The 26,990-nt window shown below is 41.0% G+C and overlaps 1 pseudogene across 1 annotated transcript; it reads right to left on the reverse strand.

Annotated features, from left to right (window-relative positions):
- Positions 1-241: 241 nt before the first annotated feature.
- Positions 242-2,907, reverse strand: LOC308251633 (transcriptional coactivator YAP1-like; annotated as a pseudogene). Its single transcript has 3 exons — positions 2,222-2,907; positions 695-1,109; positions 242-500 (listed from the first exon to the last, which is right to left on the reverse strand). The product of its transcript is annotated as a transcriptional coactivator YAP1-like (transcript).
- Between the last annotated feature and the right edge of the window lie 24,083 nt (positions 2,908-26,990).

Raw genomic sequence — 26,990 nt, forward strand, 5'->3', positions numbered from 1 at the left:
TTTTTTTTTTGGGGGGGGGGTTTATTCTTTAGGATCAACTATGAAAAAGGTCAGCAATATAGTAACAGCAGCAATGGACAAGGAAGAGCAAAATAGTGGATGAAAGAATCTTGCTGGATGGTTGTTCATCTTTTTGTGTATTAGCCAGGAGATCGCAACTGGTTTATTTGGAAATTTCTGGTATGCGTGTCTTATCTCCTTAGATCCTTCACAAATTTAGAATTCAGTCTACCTGAGGGCTCTATAACCATGTAAGGAAGCTTTCTTTATCTAGCTTGGTGGCAGCCAAAACGGACTCCATGTCATTAAGGGTGTCAGAACTCAGAGCTTCCTGCAGATTTGGCATCAATTCCTCTCCTTCTATGTTCATTCCATCTCTCTCCAGTGTTCCAAGGTCCACATTTGTCCCAGGAATGGCTTCAAGGTATTCTGGAAAATGATTCTGCTGTGAGGGCGGTGTGCTTTGGTTGATAGTATCACCTGTATCCATTTCATCAACACTGTTAGATCCAGAGACAAAGAAGCATCCATCAGACCATCAAACCTCAGAGGGAAGGTAGGGGAGGGTGGGGGTAAGGGGGAGAGATCAACCAAAGGACTTGTATGCATGCATATTAGCCTAACCAATGGACACAGACAACAGGGGGGTGAGGGCATGAGTGGGGGGTGGGGGGGCAATGGGGGTTAAGGACACATATGTAATACCTTAATCAATAAGGAAAAAAAGAAGTCATCTGGGATTCGAGGGACAATGTAGCTGCTCATGCTCAGTCCACTGTCTGTACTCTCATCTCAAGAGTGATAGGTGCCACTCTTCAGAAAGAGATCTGAGCTATTGGTCATCATTGTTCTCAATTCCTGAGACATCCCAGGAGAAGACCCTGGATTCTGAGTCCCACCATCCAGCTCCAGTGTTGGTAACTGGCTCTGGAGAGGTAATTCCTGCTGAAGCAGTTCTTGCTGTTTCAGTCGCAGTCTCTCTTTCTCCATCTGCATCTGCTGCAGCCGTATCTGTTGCTGCTGGTTGAAGTTGCCGCCACCTAGGACTCTTCCCTGAGGGCTCTGGGGAGCCAGGGGTGGTGGCTGTTTCACTGAAGCACTTTGATTCTCTGGTTCATGGCAAAATGAAGGTCAAGCCTTGGGTCTAGCCAAGTGGTGGTCTTGTTCTTATGGTTTATACTAGAGGCCCAGTGCACGAATTCATGCATGGGTGGGGCCCTTCTGGGTGGCCTGTAGGGATCAGGCCAAAACCCACAGTCCACTGCCGCCTGCAGCTCCTACCTGCCTCTCCTGCTCATCCTGGCCCCATTGCACCTGCCACAGGCTCGCACTCAATCAGTCCTGATCAGGAGAGGCTCATGCTGCGACAGCAGTGCTCTCCAGTCATGAGCCCTGTGTCTGGCACCCTCCTAAGGGGAGTAGCCTGCATGATTAAGCTGAAACTGACTCTCCAACATCCCCGAGGGGTCCCGGATTGCAAGAGGGCACAAGTCAGGCCGAGGGAGCCCACCAGTGCACGATTGGGCCAGGGAGAGACCATGGGAGGTTGGCCAAGGTGGGGGGGATGGACCGCTGGAGGGCTCCAGGGCATGTCTGGCCCATCTCGCTCAGTCCTGATGGGCCAGACCCCAGCAGCAAGCTAACCTACCAGTCAGAGTATCTTCCCCCTGGTGGTCAGTGCACGTCATAGCGAGCTGTTGAGCAGCCTTAGCATATCATTAGCATATTACACTTTGATTGGTTGAACAGTCAACTGGACAACTGGACACTTAGCATATTAGGCTTTTATTATATACTAGAGGCCCGGTGCACAAAATTCTTGCATGGGGGAGGGGGGGCTCCTTCAGCCCAGCCTGCACCTTCTCCAATCTGGGACCCCTAGAGGGATGTCCGACTGCCAGTTTAGGCCTGATCCTGCAGGGATCAGGCAGGCAGGTGAGCAGGACCACTGCCTCCTAATCACTCACTTTTCTGCCAGCCTGATCCCCCTAACTGCTCTTCCCTGCCAGCCTGATCACCCTAACTGCTCTCCCTTACCAGCCTGATCACCCCTAACCACATCTGCCTTGGCCCCACCACGATGGCTTTGTCCGGAAGGACGTCTGGAAGGTTGTCCAGAAGATGTCCTATCTAATTAGCATATTACCCTTTTATTAGTATAGAAGATAGTAAATTTCTCCATCCTGAGTCATGGCTTGTTCCCATCCATCAGGAAGAGTACCTGAGGCCAAGTTCATCATATTCTGCTGCACTGGTGGACTGGTCGGGGCTTACCCATTTATCTGGGTGAGCATAGCCTTTTTGGATCCTGCCATGTTGTTGTCTGATCGATGTGATTTAAAAAGTATCTCTTGCCAGAAGATGTCCTCCCCATCTCCCAGCCTGCTGACAGAGGAACATCATCAGGTATTTCAAAAGAAGACTGTCGAAGGTGTTGAGCAGTGGGGATAGCTGCTGTGCCAGAGACTACTCCCGTGGGGGTCAGTGTCCCAGGAGACACAGCTCCCAGCTGCAGTGAAGCTAGAGAGGAATGAGCTGAACATGCTGTGGAGTCAGGGCTCCTGCAGTGCCTGCGTCAGTACTGGCCTGTCGGGAGTTGGATTTGGGCTCCATAGGCTTGAAGAAGGAGCCGGCAGCTTCATGGGCACAATCTGGGACACATTGGCTGTCTTGGGGTTCATGACAGCATTGAAAAGAGCCTTCAGGTCAGTCTCTGAGTCCCCTAAGACGTGCACGATCGGGTGTCAGGCACGGGGGTATGGGGGGGATCTGAGGCGATGCCTGAGACCCCAGGGGTGCCAGCTGCCTGGGCCCAGACAATGGGCCCTGCCTCTGCGGGGGCTGAGCAGACAGCTGCCCTGGGCCCTGTGGGGCCAACTGAGGAGGTGACTGCTGCCTGGGATCCATGGTTCCTGCCTCCCAGACATACACCCCAACCAGGTGGGCGAGGGCTCCACCCGGCGCCCCCGACTCCAGGGGCCCAGATGCAAGAAGCAGCGGGTGGGCGGCAGGTGGTCTGTGCTGGGTGGCAGAACGACACTCTCCTGCTCTCAGGGCCTTCAGAGTATTTTTAAACATATAAAGCAAGAGATTTAAGAATCAAAATGGAAGAACTGAATAAAATGATGAAATCATTTAGGAAAGAAGTCTAATTATAGATATGTAATGGAATTATGCACAGAGAAGAGACTGGATATTTAAAAATTAAAAGCCATGCTCATTTAGCATGAGTCTTTCATTAATTAATAGCACTAATATTTTGAAATAAAAAAGAGGTTGGCTTGGGTAAGAAGTTTAGCATAAAATGTTATTTCCCTAGTGATTTCATATCACTTAAGTTTCATTGAAATACAATCAATCATTGCCTAATTCCAGCAAGTGATAAATCATGTTCACTCTAAATTCAATAATATTAATAGAATCCATTTTTTATAACACTAGTCAGAATGATTTCTTTTCAGATAACTTAGTAACATAGTTATGTGATAGAAACTTTGTCAGAAACAATGATAAAAAAGAAATAATTATAATCAAGCATGTAACTGCTAAGAAATATTTGAAATGCACATCCTATATAATAAAAGCCTAATATGCTAAGTGTCCGGTCCACCAGTTGGCTGTTCAACCAATCAAAGTGTAATATGCTAATGATAAGGCCGTTCAACCGCTCACTATGGTGTGCACTGACCACCAGGGAGCAGACGCTCTGATTGGTAGGTTAGCTTGCTTCTGGGGTCCAGCCCATCAGGACTGAGTGAGATGGGTAGACATGCCCTGGAGCCCTCCCGCAGTCCTTCCCCAGCTGGCCAACCTCCTGTGTCTCTCCCAGCCCCAATTGTGGGGTCCCTTGGCCTGGCCTATGCCCTATCACAATCCAGGGGTAGTCAGAAAGCCGGTTTCAGCCCGATCCCGCAGGCCAAGCTGAGGGACTCCACTGGTGCACGAATTTGTACATCAGGCTTCTAGTTTACTAATAATCTTACTATTTGACTTATGAAGGCAAGAGGTATCACTGAGACACCTTTAAAAATATCTAAATCAATGAGGATATATACCAGATTTGTGGATAAAAACTATATTTTTAAGATGAGCATTCTTCCTCGATGTACAGATTCAATGTAAACCTAATCAAAATTCTGCTGGGCTGTGTGTGTGTGTGTGTTAAGTGACAGGCTGATTTTTTAAATACATTTTTATTTATTTCAGAGAGGAAGGAAGAGAGAGAGAGAGAAACATCAATGATGAGAGAGAATCATCAATCTGCTGCCCCCTGCACACTCCCTACTGGGGATCGAGCCTGCAACCCGAGTATATGCTCTTGACTGGAATCAAACCCAGGACTCTTCAGTTCACAGGCCAACGCTCCATTTACTGAGCCAAACTGCCTAGGCCACAGGCTGATTTTAATATTTGCATGGAAATTCAAAATAACTAGAATCTTTGTAAAGAAATACAATGTTGGCATTCTTACACTAGCTCTTTTCAAACTTCATTCAAGACAGTGCTTCATTCATCAAGACAGGAGAGTCCTGGTATAATATTCAACTAGATCAGTGAACACCATAAAGACTGGAAATAGGACAATATTGATATTGTCATTCATCCTATATAATAAAAGCCTAATATGCAAATCGACCAAACAGCGGAATGACTGGTGGAACGACCAGTCACTATGATGCACACTGACCACCAGGGGGCAGACACTCAATGTAGAAGCTACCCCAGCCCACAGGCCCCAGGCCAGCCAAGGCAGGTGCCAGCAGGGGCACCCCGATCGTCCCGCTGGTCGCCTTGCAGAGGGAGGCAACCAGCGGCAGTGGGGGGCAGTGCAGGTAAGTGGGTGACGCCAGGCCAGCCAAGGCAGGTGCCAGCAGGGGCCCCCAATCATCCCACTGGTCTCCTCACAGATTGGCCCTGATCGCTGGCCAGGCCTAGGGATCCTACCCATGCACAAATTTCATGCACTGGGCCTCTAGTTTTTCAATAACAAAAAATGGGGAAACAGTCCTTTAAATAAATGATATTGGAATATATGTATGTCCATATAGAATAAAATAGGCCTTAATTTCTACCTTACAACAGGTTAATCACAATTAAGGTAGGGTTTGGACCTGAATGAAACCAAGATCCATAAAAATGTTGCAGAAAGCATAGAAAAGTATCTTCATGGTAGGTGAAAACAAAGATTTCATAGACACAAAAACTATTAAAAAGTGGCAAGTTTCAAAAAAAAACTTATGAACAAAATAGATCCAGAAACATAGAAGCTTGGAACAGACTGAAGGATTTCAGAGGGAAGGGGTTGAGGAGGGGAAGTGGGAAGAGATGAACCAAATAACTTTTATGCATATATGCATAACTCAGACAATAGTACGGTAGAGTCTGGGGGTTATGGGAGGGGTGGAAGGGTCAATGGGGAGAAAAAAAGGGATTATCTGTATTAATTTCAACAATAAAGATAAATTTCTTTAAAGAGACAAGGTTCATCAAAAGTAAAAATGTCTTGCCATCCAGAGTCACTATTAAGAAAATGAATCAGAAGGGCTAATTTGTACAAATATTAGCAAAAATATAGAAGCACCCGAATTTTCAAGCAGTATTAGTGGGAGTGTGAAAGTTGTATGATTTCTATAGAAAAGGTTCTATTTGTTTTTTAAAACATAATCCACCAATTTTATACATCTTTTTATTCATAGCAATTGAGTTGAAACATTTGAAAATAATGTATAGTTATGATGTGAGAGTAAAATAAGGAAAATTAATAGTATGAAATATTTCTCAAAATTTCAGATATGCTTCTAATCTTAAAAATACCTATAAATACTTAAATATCACTTACTATTTCAAACCATCTTAAAGCTGATCCTAAATTATAAAATGTAATAAGGGGATTCTTGCAAACTCATGTAGAATAAGATAGCACAACTAAATTTCCCATCAAAACTCATAACCTCAGTATTCAGACAAGCAATATTGATAATGGTACATATGAAACAGTTTTAAAAATTTACTAAAACTTGAATTTATTCTCCTAATTCTTTCCCACCGAAAATTAGGTAATCTCTTAAAATTTATAAAATTCATTAAACCCAATGAAAAACTCTAAACATTTATTTTAAAAAAGAGAAAATTACTAAAGTAATAATCAAACCTTTTTATATCTGAATCAGAAGTCCTTCTCCAGACTTGTAATAAAGATGTTTATTATTTGGAAGAAAACGGAGAAAGATAAGTGACAGCAAAATGAAATATGTTTGATTCTCACTAGAGATTATTTTTTTGTTGGCAGTGTTGCTATATAAAATAAGGATATAAATCCTATCAATTTAAATAGACCTTTACATTTAACAGGATATTGATCTATTTAGAATTGACCTGGATCCCATTACTCACTTCATTATAGGATTTTAAATATTTGGATAATGTGGCTAAATAAAGCCTTATATTATCAACTAGAGGCCCAATGCATGAAAATTCATTCAAGAGTAGGCCTTACTTCCCCCAACTGCCAGCACAGGCTTCCCTCCCTCACGTGGGACCCGGGCTTCCCTCCTCTGGCCGCCCGCAGGCACCGGGGACCTAGGCTGGCTTCCCTCCGGCCCCAGCTTCATCAGGAAGGACATCCAGAATGATGTCCAGTCTAATTAGCATATTACCCTTTTATTATTATAGATTGTATCATAATTAGAATACAAAGCTTTTAAGAAATAGTTGAGTTTTTCAGCTTTGATCCAATATATTTAAATAAGAAACCAACCTTTATGCTTTATTTTCTTAAGTCTCGTTTTTTAAAAATATATATAATTAAATCAATAATAGTTGTGAGGTAATATAGGAATCTTTTCTTTATTTGGTCATTTTATCATGAAAGATTAAGATAACAAAGTTTTATAACATATACTTTAAGATTATGTGCTTATATTAAATGATAGCATATTCTTTTTCTATACTTACTAATTAGTTACTTCCTTTCCTTTTTTATATCTTGGATAGTAACTAAACATTCCTTATTATTTATTAAAATGTGTATATATAATATTAATATTATATGAAAATACATACATATTATACAGATATATATTTCCAATAAGATTTGGTAAGTCAATGAATTCTATATATTGCAATTAATTTAGGTTTTCTTCATCCTTAAAATTTTAGTCAATTTAAGTTGGAAATTTCAAAAGCTGGGAAAATTCAATATTACTTAAATATAATAGAAAAACCATTTTCTTTTAAAAGTCTCTTATTTTGTAATATTTTCTAAGTATTCCATTTTTGCATTTAAATTAACAACAGGAAATTAAACAAAATTGATGCTGTGAAAAAATACATGTTAAAATGACATGTTCAAATCATTCAAGAAGTAGTATCAAAAGTTGATGGACCATCTGTTTCTTCCTATATAAATTATCCAAGGGAGCACAGTCCAACTTCCCCCATCAATGTAAATCAAATGACTTATTAAGTGCACATCTTAAAATTGAGCTTCTAATTCAGATACACTGGAACAGTGACCAGTATAATAATAAGACAAAGATGGCACATTTTGTACCTTCCCATCAATTCTCAAAAGTTTCTTCTAGCAAGGAACTATAGATGCATTCCTGCCACTCACCACAGAAATCCACCAAGCACTAACAAAAGCACCAGTGGGGCACTTGCCATTTGCAAACTAAGAATCCCACCTTTTCTCCCATTCACAGTAATATTGTGAACAAATGGACATACTTGAAAAACAAGACTGAGAGCCAGAACTTTAAAAACTAAACAATTGAGAACTATCACCCTGAAGTCTACTTGGATACCCCATTGCAGTACTCTAGAAACTGTTGGGATGCTCACTTTTATTAAAGTACTAGTAGCCCTGCGAACGAATCTGTGCGCCAGTAGCTCACCAGTAGCTCACTGCCACCCTCCAGTAGCTCTCCGCCCACTGGCCCGCCCTCCTGTAGCTCCCTCCTTTCCCCTTCCCCCCCTCATAGCTTGCTGCCTTGCCCGCTTCTGTAGCACTTGTAGCTCACTGCCCCACCCTCATGCTGATCCGTGATCCGGTCATTACACAGTTGGTCGTTATGCTTTACGGCGTAACAACCATTGGCATATTATATCTTTATTATATAGGATTTTTTATTTAACTTTTCGTCTTTTTTTTTTTTTTTGCAATGACATATTTCTTTGTGAAGACAGCAGGCTGGAAGGGTGCTCAGGCCCACCGCTATCTGGAATTGGGTGACTGTGAACAATGGGCCTTAGAAGGACTGACTCCATCCTGTCCCTCGCCCTCCATCTGACCCATAGTCACTCCATCTTGTTCCTGTAACCTCCATTTTGTAAGAACTGCCGTTTAAAATTTTCCTATAAACACAGATGGTCCTTTGTTCTGTTAATTCCAGGAAGTAACTAAACCAGATAGCCTCCCTGATAGAAGTAATTCTGCTATTTCTAGCTTCTGTAAGCACGCTTGCTCGAATAATGGGGAAAATAAGACATTTTGGGAAGGGGCTAGCAATCTGAATCTGGGCCAGTAACCTAATGTACATTCTTATCAGCCTATGGTCTAGTCCAGCCGTGGGCAAACTACGGCCTGCGGGCCGGATCCGGCCCATTCGGCTGTTCTATCCGGCCTACGGAGCTGAAAGAGCAGAGGGTTCTCTTGCTCTCCCCTCCGCTCCTTCACCAGCAGCAGTGTTAACATGGCAACGTCGGGGAAACAGGGCCACAGCTCCTTCTTCTGAGTGGGCGGATTTATATCCGCCCATTCAGTAGAAGGAACAACCTCTCAATCTTCCAGAGACTCCTTGTAATGCCCGTGGACGCATCCCCCGACATCACCCTGGGAATGCATAGACACGTTATCATGGTGACGTAGGGAGACACGCCCCTGGAGAGCACAGTATCAGAGCCTTTCTGAGGTAAGATTAAGAGCTCTACTCAAACACAATTTTTTCCTGTTCCCACATTCTGTACATCACAATGACTTGTTAATAAAACAACAAAGACTTTCAGCTTTTAGGGCTTGTATCCACTGCAGTTTTTTTTCCCACTGTGGACGCGCGCAGCAGGGAAAAAGACACACAGAGGACATGTCACACTAGCCATGCTGCGGCTGCATTTTTTTGCTGATACGGATGCGGTATCAGTAACGCTACCGTGGCCACTAACCGCATGTGTTAGCGGCAAAACAAATGCATTTTGCGCTGCGTTTGCTTCTCCCCCTTGCGCCTGTAAAAATGCGTGCTACAGGGCATTTGTGTTAACATGCACCACTGCACATTAGCATCAATGCAAACATGATGGAAACCTGTGTACCCTGCATTAACCCTAGCTGCGCTGCATTGCAGTACTGCACCACACTGCAACGGCAGCACGGCTAATGTGAACGAACCCTAATTCAGTGGGTTGAACAAAAAGATTGTATAGAAATGTGATGAACTAAAGATTTTATTACAAAATCGATTAATTTCAGGGTTTCAGAAGTAATTGGACAAATGAAAAACTGAAAATCAAATGTTCACATCTAATACTTGGATGAAACCCTTTCCTGGTAATGACAGCCTGAAGTCTTGTACTTATGGACATCACCAGATGCTGGGTTTTCTCCTTTGTAATGCTCTGCCAGGCTATCACAGTAGGGGTATATATATATATAAATATCCTGCCATTTCCAGCTTTTAATAAGAAAAACTGTTGCAATGGGCATTTAAAAGTGGCACTTGGTTGTTTTTATAGAGTCCAGTGGATGCAATCTGACATTGATAATGGGCTCTTTCACACTATGTGCACTGCGGCTGTTTTTTGCCAGTAACGGAAGTGCTAGTGGTAACTACTGGTTACCCATGTTTTGCACTGCCCTAGCACCTCCCATACAAGTGTGTCTGGAAGACACAGCAATGTGCAGCTATGTGTGTTACCATAAAAAAAGGGCCTGTGTGAAAGATAAACAGGTTTCCTATGGAGGAAAGGGGTTGTTCTCTATGGTCAGGGTGTGCCTCTGTCCCATGTCTGAACTTTTTCAGATGATTTTGTTATATATATATATTTTTAGAAGACCAAAAATGTTATAGTAGAGCAAATTTAATCACTTGTTTTTATATTTTACTGTCTTATTTTAGTAAAGAATTTAATAAGAGAACGGTACTGTTGGTTTTAGCCCAATATTAAACATGAGTGGACCAAAGAAAAGGAAAGTGGACAGTGAATGCCGAGTGTTTAAGAGGGAGTGGACAACAAAATATTTTTTCACTGAAGTCCGATCAATGCCGGTATGTCTGATATTCCAGGAAACACTTTCAGTTTTCAAAGAGTACAATCTCAGCCGTCACTTTGCCACAAAGCATGGCAACTATGCTAGCAAGCAGTCACCTCAAGAACGGGAGGCTACCGCACAGAGGTTGATGGCTAAATTACAGGCTCAGCAAAATGTCTTTCACAGACAAACTGCAATTCAAGAGACAACTACCAAAGCAAGTTTTATGCTATCATTCAAATTAGCAAAAGCTAGCAAACCTCTCTCTGAAGGCGAGTTTTTGAAAGAATGTATGATAGAGACAGCAGGTCTCTTGTGTCCAGAGAGCAAAGGCAAGTTTGAAAAACTCAGCTTATTGCGCAGGACAGTGACTCATCGAGTGGAACTGATTGATGAAGACTTGGCCAGCAAGTTAAATAGTAAGGCAGAGTTCTTTAAGTTTTATTCACTAGCATTGAATGAAAGTAATGACGTAAAGGACACTGCTCAGCTCTTAATTTTTATCCGAGGGATTAGTGACAATTTTGAAATTACGGAGGAGTTTTTAGCCATGGAACCACTGAAAGGAAAAACACGGGGAGGGGACTTGTATGACCGGGTGTCTACTGTCATCGAGAAAATGAAGCTACCATGGAGTAAACTTGCTAATGTCACGACAGATGGATCTCCAATTTAACTGGAAAAAATGTTGGACTGCTAAAAAGAATTCAGGATAAAGTGAAAGAGGAGAACCCTAACCAAGATGTTATTTTTCTTCACTGTATTATTCACCAGGAATCATTGTGCAAGTCTATATTACCACTTAATCATGTTGTTAATCCAGTCATAAAGCTTGTTAATTTCATTCAAGCAAAGGGACTTCAGCACCGTCAGTTTATTAAGTTTCTGGAGGAAACTGATGCGGATCACCACGATTTATTTTACCACTCCTGTGTCCGCTGGTTGAGTTTGGGCAAAGTTTTCCAACGAGTGTGGGAGCTCAAAGAAGAGATTGGTGCATTTTTGAAATTAAAGGGGAAGTCTGACGAATTTACTGAGCTGAGTGACAAGAATTGGCTGTGTGACTTTGCATTTGCTGTAGATATATTTTCACATTTGAATGAGCTAAATGTGAAGCTACAGGGAAAAGATCAGTATGTACATGACATGTACACTAATGTGAAAGCCTTTAAATCGAAGCTGATTTTCTTTTCCAGACAAATTTCAGACAAAGTCTTCACTCATTTTGCCACACTAGCCACACAGAAGGAGACCATCCAAAACTTGAAGAAATACAGCAAATCACTGGATGACCTGCATGCAGAATTCTGTCGTTGGTTTTCTGATGTTGAAAAAATTGACCAGTCACTTCAACTGGTGGCCTGTCCTTTGTCACAAAACCCTGAAACAGCACCAGAAGAGGTGCAACTGGAACTCATCGATCTTCACTCTGACTTTTTCCTAAAGGAGAAATTCAGCTCTCTTGAACTAAGAGACTTTTATGCTTCACTTAATGAAGCCACTTTTCCAAACATCCGGAGGATGGCACAGAAGATACTGGTGCTGTTTGGGTCAACCTATGTTTGTGAGCAGACATTTAGTGTCATGAACATCAGCAAAGCCCCTCACAGATCCAGCTTAACTGACGAACACCTCAGATCTATCCTGAGAATAGCCACAACAAAACTAACTCCAGACTTTGATGCATTAGCTAAAAAAGGAGAGCAACAACACTGTTCCCACTGAAGCTGATGTTTTAAAGACCAAAAACCTTTCAACCCAGTCTACATTGCCATCTACATCTATGTCCCGGGCATAATTTGGAAGTTGCACTAAAGAAAATGTTTAATTTACTGTTTACACATTTTGTTCTTTTCTATTTGTTTTAGTTTTAAATTATTTTATTATATTTAAGTTTAATTTGAAAGGCTTTTGTACCTTTCCTTTGTTAGGCAATTTTATTTTGCCTTTGCCATCTTCAATATAAGGTATGTTATTGTGCTATGATTCCTCCATTTTTTGAAGTTTCAAATTATAATAATTAGTGTTTACATTCTTCTTGTTAAAATGTTTGAAATGAATAAAACTATTTAAATAATAAAAAAAGACTGTACCCTTTTATGTAATGATGTTTACTTTGAATTTACATTAGTTCACACAAACACTCCATCCATGCTTTTGTTCCGGCCCTCCGGTCCAGTTTAAGAACCCATTGTGGCCCTCGAGTCAAAAAGTTTGCCCACCCCTGGTCTAGTCACTGCCCCCTCTTAATTATCTGGTCTTGCAAGCTTCTCTGCCCACATGGGGGTCTGGTCTGTCTTTGGTTCCTCCCATGCCAGGTGTCTTCTGGTTATCTGAGCTGTGCTCAAGGCTGCAAGCTTTCTGCAAGTTATCTGCTAAGCACACTGCCCCCATCCCAGCACATGGGGGTGGGGGAGGTTGCCTTTATAAGCTAACCCCTAAGTTCATTCGGGGCTGTGGGATTTTGAAGAGACACAAGTCCTCTCTCAGCCACCAGCATTTAATAAAGACTCCAAATTCAGCCCTCTGACTGTGGCGTCTTCTGTTTGACTCGCTGAATTCCAATATAACAACTGTCCATCTGAGGAACGTGAGAGAACCGGGCCAATGACCATTATGACTTCCCAGCAGTGACAGGGCAGAAGATGGCTGCAGCTGTCAGAGAGTTTTCTTCTCTTTTCTCTACTAATCAAAATCAGTTCATGGCTCAGTCCAATGGTACGCTTGGGACGAAGAATCCAGGAGGTGCTTAGTGCATCGGAAACCATTTGTTAGCTTCTATAACTGAAAAAACAAACAAACCTGCAGGTTCCTTCCTCAGAGGGCATTCTGAACACCTGACCTTAAACAGCAGGGTGCCGACCTGTGCCTCACGGGGCCCACCGTCACCCCCTCCAGGCTTGGCTGGGCCACTGGCATTCTGAATACCCTCCTGACACCGCCACCTCTCAGAATTCTGGCTTGGACAGAGTGCTGGCCGCCATCTCATGGAGGCAGGGATGGGGATGGGGACAGAAAGGCTGCAGGGAACACACTCTAGACTAGCCCATCATCCTGACAGCCCCGCCGCCCCATCCCCAGTGTAAGGGAAACTGTCCCCTTTGCTCTGAACTCCTATGAGTTTGGAGAAAAAAACCTTCACTCATGTCCCCATCCTCAGCTCCTCATTTCTCCTGTAAGGTCATCCTCCCTCCCCCAGAAAGCCCGTCACCGTCATCACTTAATCTTCAGAACAACTGCCCCCCCTCCACACACTTAATGGATGAGGAAACTCAGGCACAGTCATCTTGCCCAGGGTCACGGAGGCAGCAGCCGTGATGAGCTGACTGTCAGACCCACACCCTGAACTGCTAGGCTGTGCCTCCTTCTGTGTCATAGGTCCTTCAAAGCTGATCAGGATAATAATCTCCCTTTTCAAGAATTCCTAAAGGCAAGCCGCTTCCTCCAGATACCAGGGAGTTTGCAGCCACTCCTGGGAGGCTGCACAAGAGCCCCACACACAGATCTACCTCTGTCAGCAGCTGTGCAGCCCTGGGCAGAGCTCTGTCCCCATCTGTAAAATGGGACGTGGTTGTGCTCATCCCCTGGCAGAGGATAAAAGTAACTAAGGTTATAGGTGTGAAGCAGGCCCTAACTGGTTTGGCTCAGTGGATAGAGCATCAGCCTGCGGACTCAAGGGTACCAGGTTCGATTCTGGTCAAGGACACGTACCTTGGTTGCTGGCACATACCCAGTAGGGAGTGTGCAGGAGGCAGCTGAGCGATGTTTCTAACTCTCTATCCCTCTCCCTTCCTCTCTGTAAAAAATCAATAAAATATATATTTTTAAAAAATAGGTGTGAAGCAGTTAGCACTGTGTCTGGCATATGTCAAGGCCCATTAGGTTCATTCATTCATGTATTTGTTCTTGTGCAGAATGAAGTCCATGTGATGCATGCTGGATGTGGAATTAATGAAATATTTCCATTAATATTCAGAAAGAGAATTTTAAAAACAGCTTGATAGTGTATAAACTCGCTTTTCACTTGCTGACTTCTCTTGAGCTGTCCGAATGTGAGATTTAAATTCTAGAATGTACTTACAAATAAATTTTTAAAAAGTTTAACCACTAATCTCTTCTTCCTTCTCACCCTGCCCAAGCAAAAGACTTGATTTAAAAAGGAAGCACATTAAGGTCTAAGTGTCAACGAAAGTGTGAGGGACAGGTATAAAAGGAGGGTTCTGCCGGGTCCAAGAGGGTCAGAGTCTGACCCTGACCAGGTCTCTGGGTTGATGAGGCCCTGTGCCACCCCATTGCATAAAAGGAGCCACTCTCCACTCAGTGGAAAAGGGGAGGCAACCACAGGTGAAACTGGCTAAAGGCGTGGGCCAGTGGCAAGGCTGGATGCAAAGAGGGGTCACCCCTGTCAAGAAGCCACTATCAGCCCAAGGCTGGGACACAGCCTGCCCTCGGGGTCCCACTGCAGTGAGAAGCGGGGTGGGGCCTGGGAAGCTGGTTTAAGCATTAGGAACCGCTGGAGCCTCTTAGGGAGAGAGGGCCCCTGGACCGGCCAGCCTGGAGGGCACCCTCTGTTGTCCTTTGCCCCTGTGGACCGAGTTGTCTAGTCACCTTCTAACCCACAGACAAAGCTGGAAACACCAGCTGGAAAGCTTTCAAGCAAAATGCAGCATTAGTGAGGGCAGCTGGGCAACGGGCTACCATTCTGTGAGTTCAGTGGGGTGGTGAGCCGTGTGGTCAGCCCTCCAGCCTCAACCCTTCTTTGGCCCTGTCCAGTCCCAAGTCAGCATAACAAAAAACCACAGACTGCGGGCTTACAAGGACAGGCATGGATTCTCTCATAGTCTGCAGGCCAGAGTCCAAAGTCAGGATGCCAGCAGGGTGTGGTCCACTGGAGGCCTGGAAAAGGTCATTCCTCACCTCCTCCAGCTCGTCTCCAGGGGCCCAGAGTGTGGCTGCCTCATTCCAGTCTCTGTCTCCGTCTTCCCTCAGACTTCACTCTTTAACTTTTTCTGAATACAATTTACTTACCATACAATTCCCTCGCTGTAAGTATAAGTTGTTATTTTTAGTAAACTTATGGAGTTGTGCAATCATGACGATGAGCCAGTTTTAGAATAGTCCCATCAACTGAAAAAGTTCTCCCACACCCATGTCAAGTTTATTCTACAGTGACCTCCCACCCTAGGCAGCCCCTGACTAATAATTTGCCTTTGCTTATCATTTCGTTTTATGGAAGCACATTACATAGTCATTTGTCCCTGGCTTCTTCCTTTAGAATAATGTTTTCCAGGTTCATGTTGTTTGAGGTATTAGTAGTCAACTCATTTTTTTACTGGTGCATCATATTCCATTATATGTATGGACCGTATTTTGGTTAATAGAGTGAGGAAATAAAATAGAGTCACTGCAGTCAAGCTGCTAAATTATTAAAATCAAGTAGGTTGAGGCATGAGGGAACCTTGTTCAATTCTTGATCTAACTAGCCTGGGATCTTAAACTTTTGAACTTTCCAGTTCTGTGTCAATTCGCCTCCAGTTAACCCTCTGATTATCTGCTGTAGGACTAAGGAAACAATGTTCCATTATCCAGACAACCTGAATCCATTGTTCAGACTGCTGGTCATCTAAAGGCTCAGAATATGGGACTTGATGCTTCTTAAGAATTCTATAAGAACTCTTAGCGTTTTTCTTCTTCTTTGGAATATTCTGAATATTGCATAGCTGTGTTTTTTACTTCAAAACCCCAAGACCCTTGAATAAGTCTTTATCATTTATTTCTACTCAAAACCCCAGGACTCTTTTATTGTTTGTTCAATACCTAGGCGCCAGTTCACAAACAGTACATTGTTTCCAGGTTTGGGCTAGCTCAGCCGTGGGCAAACTACGGCCCGTCGGGCCGGATCTGGCCCGTTCGGCTGTTCTATCCAGCCTACGGAGCTGAAAGAGCAGAGGGTTCTCTTGCTCTCCCCTCCGCTCCTTCGCCAGCAGCAGTGTTAACATGGCAACATCGGGAAACAGGGCTGCAGCTCCTTCTTCTGAGTGGGCGGATTTACATCCGCCCGTTCAGTAGAAGGAACAACCTCTCAATCTTCTAGAGGCTCCTTGTAATGCCCGCGGACGCGTCCCCTGACATCACCCTGGGAATGCGTAGACACGTTATCCTGGTGATGTAGGGAGACATGCCCCTGGAGAGCACAGTATCAGAGCATTAGCTAAAAAGGAGACCAACAACACTGTTCCCACTGAAGCTGATGTTTTAAAGACCAAAAACCTTTCAACCCAGTCTACATTGCCATCTACATCTACGTCCCGGGCATAATTTGGAAGTTACACTAAAGAAAATGTTTAATTTACTGTTTACACATTTTGTTCTTTTCTATTTGTTTTAGTTTTAAATTATTTTATTATATTTAAGTTTAATTTGAAAGGCTTTTGTACCTTTCCTTTGTTAGGCAATTTTATTTTGCCTTTGCCATCTTCAATATAAGGTATGTTATTGTGCTATGATTCCTCCATTTTTTGAAGTTTCAAATTATAATAATTAGTGTTTACATTCTTCTTGTTAAAATGTTTGAAATGAATAAAACTATTTAAATAAAAAAAAAAAAAGACCGTACCCTTTTATGTAATGATGTTTACTTTGAATTTACATTAGTTCACACAAACACTCCATCCATGCTTTTGTTCCGGCCCTCCGGTCCAGTTTAAGAACCCATTGTGGCCCTCGAGTCAAAAAGTTTGCCCACCCCTGGGCTAGCTTGTATAATTTCAAGTATATATCTTTGTGCAGACATATATTCTTACTTCTCTTAGGTCATTTGCAAATTTATGTGTGACTTTTAAGGTAATTATCACACTATTTCCCAAAGTGTCTGTAACACATTGCATTCCCACAAATGGTGTATGATATTTCAGTTTCTTCAAATCTATACTCCACAGTTCATTTTGCCCGTTGTTTCATGTCTTCTGTTTCACTGGTTTATCCTTACATCTTTATTATGTTATTTCTTCAACTTGCTTTATGCTTACCTTGCTTTTCTCTCTATGCATTCCTGGCACAATCGATTTTCCACTGAGCACTGCTTTAGGTGAATTCCATGAAACTTGTATGCTGTTTTTATATTTGTTTTATTTTTCGCAGATCAAAACCTGATAACTCTGTGAATTCTTCTTTGATTCATGGTGTTATTTAGAAGTATGTTGTTTGTCTCTAAATATTGGGAGGTTTTGTTATGCGAGGGAGGGAGGGAGAGAGAGAGAGAGAGAGAGAGAGAGAGAGAGAGAGAGAGAGAGAGTGTCAGCCCCCAAACGCGCTGATTTATAGGAGGCCTGGGAGAGGTAGGAGGGGTGAGGTAGTGTGGCCTCCGCTGATTGGTCGGGATCAGGTTGCACATGGGGGCAGGGCGCGGCTTACCTTCCCCTTGCATTTCTATTGGCTAATTCAAAAGTGTGGGTTGGGCTCTTGGAGAGGTTCTAGGGCGGGAACCTGACTCCACGAGGTGGAAGATATGGAACAAAGGGAACATGGAGTCGGTCTCTCCCCGCCCTTTCAGTTTATCCACCTTTAATAGATTTTACATATTTAATATATGATTGAGTGGTGTTGTATAAATGTCATTGTTTTCTTTTTAGATCTGTTTATCAAAGAATCTTATATTCCTAATATATACTTGTTATTCCATTTTATTCGCATATTTATACTATTTTATAATCATTCAATATATGATAGTAGATACATCTGCCATCTATATTATTTATATTAGATCTCTATTAAAAACTTAAAATGTATGAATACAGTTTACCTACTAAAAAGATTGAAAATAGAAAAATGAAGGGAAAGGAAGCTAATATATGGTAATGACAGATTTGACAGTATGTCTCTCAAAATCTATCTGAAATTCTAATACAATACGGACAAATTATCTTCCCCATCAAGTGTTATCACTGCTGAGTTTAGTGAATGGTGAATCCAGGAAGGAGTTATGAAGGGATAGGACATGTGTCAAATATGTGGATTATCAAACCATGATTTGTCTTATCAGGAAAGGAGGACAAACCACCTCTATACCTAACCTGGAATAAGTAATATTATGTATTGTTAGTGAGGAGGAAACTAGTCTTGCAAGGCGTGTCAGGCCATAAAAACTGTGAACAATGCACTGCCCTGGGGGGAGGGGGGTGTCGTTATCGCTGGCAACAAGACAGATCATCAGATATGGCCTGGGGACCCCCAACACCTGGGGGGCCTTCCTGTAAACCCACAATAGGGGGCGGAACCATATCTGTAAGACAAAGACCCCAGAAGGTTATAAAAAGTGAAGCCCTCTGCGTGTTTCTTCACTCTGATTGGGAAATTATTCCTGGAGTCTACCAGTGTTAATAAACGGGGTCCCTCCTTTCTCTGAAGTGTGGTTGGTATTTCTTTGGTCTTCTGCAACATTAGGAGATGAGGAAAGAAAGTATGGATTTAAAAAAAAAAAGACTAGATTCTGCTTACTGTTTTAGTACAAGAGGATGTTCTGGTACACAGTTACATTATAAATGGAAACTTGATTTTATTTTCTGTTATGTGTCCTTGAAGAAAGATTTACACTTCCCTTTCGGAAAATCAGCATTGCAGTCATCGTCAGTTTACTGCACATGCTACTGTTAAACTTGGGGAAATATCTTCAAGTATTTTTAAACTATTAAGGAAATAGATGAACAGAAGTAAAATAAAGCTAAAAATAGAAAGACATCAATACTAAATGTTTCAGCTGCATAAGACCTCAACACTTAATATCAAATGTAAATTGTCCTATTCTATAATTGCATTCCTGTTGATGGGGAAAATGAGACATTTTGGGGGGGCTAGCAATCTGAATCTGTGCTAGTAACCTTATGCACATTTTTATTAGCCTATAGTCTAGTCACTGCCCCTTTAATTACCTGGTCCTGCAAGACCTGTTTACCTAAATACTACTCCCTTTTAGAGAGGCCATAAACCATGAACAATACACAACCCCCAGACGGAGTTATCAGCACTGGTGCCAGGCCAGGCCTTTAGATGTGGTCTCACGGCCCCCACCCAACACACGGGGCTTTTTGCAAAGCCCCTGAAAGGTCCAGAAGTTCCATCCCATATTTGGGGGACAAAGAAACCAAAGGGGATAAAGGGAAAGCTTCCTCCATATTGGCTGGCTCAGGATTTGGAGAGAAACAGCCTCCCCTGAGTCTTGTACTAGTACATGAGAAACATTAAAAATAAATGGTTTTTTTCTATACTCCTGCGTATTTTCCGGTCACCTGGTAAATTCTGTAACACTGTAACAATCTGAGACCAGTTTTATTCTCCACACATTTTATGAAGAGAGCAAAGATCTATTATACATATCGAGTGTACAAGTTCAAAACCTAAAGGTCAAAGTTTATTCACCAAAAGCCTTTACTAATTTTTACTATCAATACATAATATAAAGAAGCTGGCTTAGGTCACAGGTTGATTAGTCTACTATCAATTGAATGGTTCACTTGTTTTCATTTTCAATATTCTCCAATAAAAATTGGATACTACTGCTGAACTGTGCTGCATTTAAAGATTTTCGTTATGACTCTTCACCCAAAAGCTCTCTTTTAGCCCACTGCTATTGATATTCCATGAGTACTCAATCTTCAGAGATCCTTCTCTCAATTGAAGATAAGCCAACACCTTCCCACTCCATGAACTTCTCTGCAGCTACATTAACTGTTGCTTCCCCAACAAACTGCAATAATCAATTTGCTATATGAATGTGCAAACTGCATTCAGTAATCAATTTGATCATATGAATGTATATTTGCTTGTTTTGTTTAATAATGCTCATAAATATTTATTGCAAATCACTAAAGACATCCTTTATGTATTGTGGCATATAAGTCACAGCTAGAAAAGTATGCCCATAGATAAATCTCTCCAAATCCATGTTTAAAATGTGGGAGGGGAGCCAGTGTGTAAAATGGAGCTAGGGCTGTAGAATTACTCCATTTATAATGGCATGACTATGTGTTCAGTATACTCAGTGCTTTGCATATACAGTCATGCATTGTTTAACTACCTGGACATCCTGAGAAATGCATCATTAGACAATTTCATCATTGTGAGACCATCATAGAGTACAATTACGCAAACCTAGATGGCATAACCTACTACACACCTAAGCTATAAGGTATAACCTAAGAGCTATAAATCTCTACAGCATGTTATTGTACTGAAAACTGGAAGCAGTTATAACACAATGGTAAGTATTTGTGTATCAAAATATATCTACATAAAGAACAAGTACAATAAAAATATAGTATAAAATATAAAAACTAGTACACCTATTACCATGAATAGAGAGAGAGTGCAGGATTTGAAGTTGCTCTGGGTGAGTGAGTCAGTGAATGAGTGGCAAGTGAACATGGAGACCTAGGATATCACTGTACACAACTTTAGATGTTATAAACACTGTAAACTTAGGTGACACTAAATTCATAAGAAACAGTTTTCCTTAATAATAAATTATCCTTAGCTTACTGTAAATTTTTACTTTCTAAACTCTTTAAAACTACTTAGCATAAAATACAAATACTGTAGAGCTGTGCAAAAAATATTTTCTTTATATCTTTATTCTGTAGCTTTCATCAAGTATAATGTCTTGTGCATAATTGTTTTGCTATACTTTCATAAGACTGGCAGCATCGTAGGATTGTTTACACCACATCACCACAAACATGTGAGTAATGCATTGTACAATGATGACATGATGGCTATAACTTCACTAGGAATTTTTCATTTGTATCATAATCTCATAGAACCATAGTCATTTGTGGTCTTTCATGTCTGAAACATCATTATGTGACACATGACTGGTGGTAGCAGCAGAAGTCATGGCAATAGCAAACATTTATTTGTTCTAACCACTGTACCAGGCATGACTCTTGTTACTTACAAGATCTCTGTTAATTGGATGAAACATTGCTACATACAGATCTTAGGTAATTAGCCCAGAAAAATCTCAATTCAGATTTCTTTTTTTTTTCTTCTTGATATTAGAGAGGGAGAGAGGAAGAGGAGGAGACAGAGAAAGAGGGAGAGAGAAAGAGAGAGAGAGGGATGAGAGAGACATCCCATAGGAGCCCCAACCAGGGATCGAACCTACAACATAGGCATGTGCTCTGACCGGGAACTGAACACTCAACTTTCCAATGCATGGGACAACACTCCAACCAACTGAGCCACACCAGCCAGGGCAAGATTACATTTTTATCACATTATCAACTCTACAGAAAAGCTAGATTTGATTGAATTAATTACATAGTAAACTTCATATGAAAATTGCTTAGCAAATAAATGATATACTTTCTAAAATTCATTTTTCCATGTTTGTAACATAATGCTTTACAAATCAGCATGCCAAAATTGAAAGTCTGCTATTTTCACAAATAATGCTATTTTTCCTCCCTTCACACCCTGCCTACACACACACCTAAAAAAAAAAAAATGTCTAAGCTGTTTTCTCTTTAGGTCAATAACAGGGAAAAACATTCTGAATACCAGGGTAATCAACTTCGCACAGGTAGGAAAATTAATTGCACTGTTATGACAAAGAGGACCTCCTTTAGCAAATGTTTCAAACAAACAGCTCAACAGAAAGTACTTTCCTGCAATTTTGTTTCTCTTGTGTTCATTGTGTTGTGAATGTCCTTAAAATATAGATTGCTAATCAACATTTCTTGAGTATGCACTCTGTAATGAGCATTGTGCTAAGCAATATTTTAGTACAAGTCGAAGTCTCTTATTTCAAAGTGTCCTGCTACTTTTATCTGAATCTTAGCCTATTATTTTTATCCATTCAACCTCTGAATTGCACCTAGTTGGGTTAAAATACTCCACAGATTTTCAAGCCCAATGTAATTCCTATTTATGCTTTGCAATATTGGGCTTTAAGAGATCATAAAGCTGAACATTTATGAACATACACTTCTTAAATACTTAGTCAAGCACCAATTTCTGTACCACTAGGACTAAAATACAAAGCAGCACTGAACACACACTTCTCTGGGTCACTCTTTGTTCCACCTAAAGGGAAAATAGAAGAGCGGTACTGAAGAGTCAGGCAGCCCATTGTTTTCCCATAAGTAGAGGACTATTTGGATGTCCTACAGATGTCTTTATTTACAAATTTTTAAAAATTACTTTTGGATTTTTCCAATCATTTTCTACCATATTTACAGATCTTGCAGGAAGTGCAATTATAGCTGGATTAACATGAGCTCTAATTGGCAATGATTTAAAATGAAATATGTTTGGTTTTATATACAGTTACTTTAAAAGCATTTGATGATGATTATTGAAACTGAACTTAAGAGCTTTTGGCTCTAAATTGCTCATTGTTTGTAGATCACACGTTTTCCACTATGGATGCTACATCTTAGTTATGAGGGAAGTTAATAATTACAGCAGCTCTTAGAAATCATTTCACTAATGGTCATTACATTAACTGAAATGCATCAAAAACCTTACCTCTGAAAATCTAAATATAATTTTATTGTCTGCATCACTTGAAGTTGAGCTCAAATGTCTAATGTTCTTTGACTCAGCTACAAAGAGATTAGCCCTCTAAAATTCTCACAAAATTACAAGGCACCATTTTTAAATAGCCTATTCCTGCTTAGATAAATACTTACATCTCAGGAAAGGTTCTTTCTTTTTTTCCTTTCTTGCTTCTCTCTTTTAACTGAGATGTTTTTTTGTTTTGATGGTATTGGTGATTTTTACTTCTTCCTATTATTTTATAATAAACACATTTGGTTTATATTTGTCTAATTAATAAAAGTGGTTTAATTGGCTGATTCATTAAGATTCTTGTTCAAACCATTTTAGTTACTATCCAGATTTTGGCAATGTCTCAAGTTGGGTGAGAGTCCCCCTATATGTAACTAGGGATGCAAAGATGATTTTGTTTTCTACTTACTTCACTGGTCACTCCTTCTGGATTAATAATGCAAGAATAAGTACTTTTCGGGGGGAAAAAATGGTGGCGGAATAGACAGACGTGTTCCGAGCCTTCTCCTGGAGCAGAAAGAAAGAACAGCTGAGGGTCGCAAAGGAGTGTTTGTTGGCAAGTTAAGAAACAGCTAAACTCCAGGAGAAGGTGGGGGACTGCTAGACGAGGTTCCCCTGACCGGGCAGCCCCCACTAAGGCTGGGTCCCCTCCCGGAGCTACGGGCTCGAACATGGAGACTAGACCATCTTGAAAGGGAAAGTGGAGCTTATCGGAAGCCTGAAAATCCACAACTGTGGCACCCACTGAACAGCTGCGAGCCCCAGAACACCGGTCCCCAATTGGCGCAAACACACGGATTCAGAGGAGCTCTACACTCCACCACGGAAAGGTCAGATTTCGCCTGGGATAAGGAGAGAGAGAACTACATAACCAGACATCTGGAGAAGAGAGACCATGGGGAGACAAAGAAACAGCCCACATATGAAAGAAAAGCAGGCATTACCAGAAAAGGAAGTAAACAAAATGGAGGCAAGCAACCTTCCAGAGAAAGAATTCAGAGAAATGGTCATAAGGTGGCTGAAAAGAATGGAAGATAAATTCAACAATATGAGTAAGAACCAAGTGGAAATGAGGAAGAACCAAGAAGAAATGAAAAATGACATCGCTGCTGTAAAGAACTCAATAGAAAGCATCAAGAGTAGACTAGAAGAAGCAGAGGACTGCATCAGTGAGCTAGTAGACAAGATGGGAAAAAATACCCAAGTAGAGCAGCTTCTAGAAAAAAAATTGAAAAGCAGGAGGAGAGCCTAAGGGAACTTTGGGACAACACAAAACAAAACAACATCCACATAATAGGGGTACCAGAGGGAAAGGAAACTGAGCAAGGAATAGAAAACCTGTTTGAAGAAATAATGACAGAAAACTTCCCAGATATAGGGAAGAAAAAACCCACACAAATCCAAGAAGCTCACAGAGTCCAAAGCAAAATGAACCCCAAAAGACCGACACCAAGGCACATTATAATTAAATTGGCAAACACCAGTGACAAAATAAGAATCTTAAAAGCAGCAAGAGAGAGACAGAAAGTTACATACAAAGGAACCCCCATCACACTAGCAACTGATTTCTCAACAGAAACTCATCAGGCCAGAAGGGAATGGAATGAAATATACAAAGTCATGCAAAGGAAGGGTCTGAATCCAAGAATACTGTAACCAGCAAGACTATCAATCAAAATTGAAGGTGAAATCAGGAGCTTCACAGACAAAAAAGGACTAAGGAAATTTATTACCACCTAACCAGCAAAGCAAGAAATGCTAAAGGGTCTGCTGTAAAAAAAAGAAATAGGAAGCGAAGAAGAAACACAGGGGTAAAGAATAAAAATGGCGACAAATAAGTACCTATCAATAATAACTTTAAATGTAAATGGATTAAATGCCCCAATCAAAAGACATAGGGTAACGGATTGGATAAGAAAACAAGACCATATATCTGCTGTCTACAAGAAACCCACCTCAGAAAAAGAGACGCACACAGACTGAGGGTGAAGGGATGGAAAAAGGTCTTCTAGGCAAATGGAAATGAAAAAAAAGCTGGGTAGCTATATTTATATCTGACAAATTAGATCTCAAAGTGAAGGACATAACAAGAGATAAGGAAGGCCACTTCATAATACTAAAGGGAGCAATCCAACAAGAAGAAATAACTCTGGTAAACATATATGCACCCAATACAGGAGCACCCGAATACATAAAAAATCTCCTGGAGGATATCAAGGGAGAGATTGACAGCAATACAATCATAGTAGGAGACTTTAATACCCCACTATCACCATTGGACAAATCCTCTAAACAAAAAATCAGCAAAGAAACAGCAATCCTAAAGGACTCACTAGACCAGATAGAATTAATTGACATCTTCAGAACATTTCACCCCAAAGCCACAGAATATACATTCTTCTCAAGTGCACATGGGTCATTTTCAAAGATAGACCGTATGTTGGGACATAGGCAAAGCTCTTCAAATTCAATAAGACAGAAATCATATCAAGCGTCTTCTCAGACCACAGTGGCATAAAACTGGAAATCAACTACAATAAAAACAATCCAAAGAAATCAAACACATGGAGACTAAACAGCGAGATCAAGGAAGAAATAAAAAACATCATGGCAACAAATGACAATGAAAACACAAGAATCCAAAATCTATGGGACACAGCGAAAGCCGTCTTGAGAGGGAAGTTCATAGCTCTACAAGCATACTGCAAAAAACAAGAAACAATGGTAATAAATTACCTAGCCCAACAACTCAAAGAGTTAGAAAAAGAGCAACAAGAAAAGCCCAGTGTAAGCAGAAGGAAGGAAATAATAAAGATCAGAGCAGAAATGAATGACATAGAGACCAAAGAAACAATACAAAAGATCAACAAAACCAAGAGCTGGTTCTCTGAAAGGATAAACAAGATTAATGAACCTCTAGCCAGGCTGACCAAGAAGCAAAGAGAGAGGACCCAAATAAACAAAATCAGAAATGAAAGAGGTAAAATAACAACAGACCCCACCGAAATACAAAGGATTGTTAAAAAATACTACAAACAACTCTATTCCAACAAACTGGACAACCTGGAGGAAATGGACATATTCCTAGAAAAATATAACCTTCCAAAACTCAATCAGGAAGAATCTGAACAGCTCAATATGCCAGTAACTATGAAAGAAATTGAAGTAGTCATCAAAAAGCTTCCGGCAAACAAAAGCCCAGGTCCAGTCGGCTTCACAGGAGAGTTTTACCAAACATTCAAGGAAGAACTAAAACCTATCCTCCTCAGACTATTCCAAAAAATTCAAGAGGAGGGAACACTTCCAAGCTCCTTCTATGAAGCCAGCATCACCCTAATACCAAAACCAGATAAAGACAACACAATGAAAGAGAATTACAGGCCAATATCCCTCATGAACGTAGATGCCAAAATCCTCAACAAAATTCTAGCAAATCGGATCCAGCAGTACATCAGAAAGATCATACACCATGACCAAGTAGGATTTATCCCAGGAATGCAAGGATGGTACAATATCCGCAAATCAATTAATGTGATACATCACATAAACAAATTGAGAGATAAAAATCACATAGTCATATCAATTGATGCAGAAAAAGCATTTGACAAAATCCAACACCCTTTCTTGATAAAAACTCAAGGTGGGAACAGAAGGATCATACCTCAACATAATAAAAGCTATATATGATAAACCCACAGCTAACATCATACTCAATGGGCAAAAACTAAAACCATTTCCCCTAAGAACAGGAACAAGACAAGGATGCCCACTCTCACCACTCCTGTTTGACCTAGTACTGGAAGTATTAGCCATTGCAATTAGACAAGAAGAAGAAATAAAAGGCATCCAAATTGGAAAAGAAGAAGTAAAGCTGTCCTTATTTGTAGATGACATGATATTGTACATAAAAAACCTGAAAGACTCCATCAAAAAACTAACAGACTTAATAAATGAATTCGGTAATGTAGCAGGATACAAAATTAACGCCAAGAAATCTATGGCATTTCTATACACCAATAGTGAACTTACAGAAAGAGAGACTAAAAAAGCAATCCCATTTACCATAGCACCAAAAAAATTAAGATACCTAGGAATAAACTTATCCAAGGAGGTAAAAGACCTATACGTGGAAAACTACAGGACACTGAAAAAAGAGATAGAGGAAGATGTAAACAGATGG

Source organism: Plecotus auritus, assembly GCF_963455305.1.
Source record: "Plecotus auritus genome assembly, chromosome: 6".
NCBI classification, from domain to species: Eukaryota; Metazoa; Chordata; class Mammalia; order Chiroptera; family Vespertilionidae; genus Plecotus; species Plecotus auritus.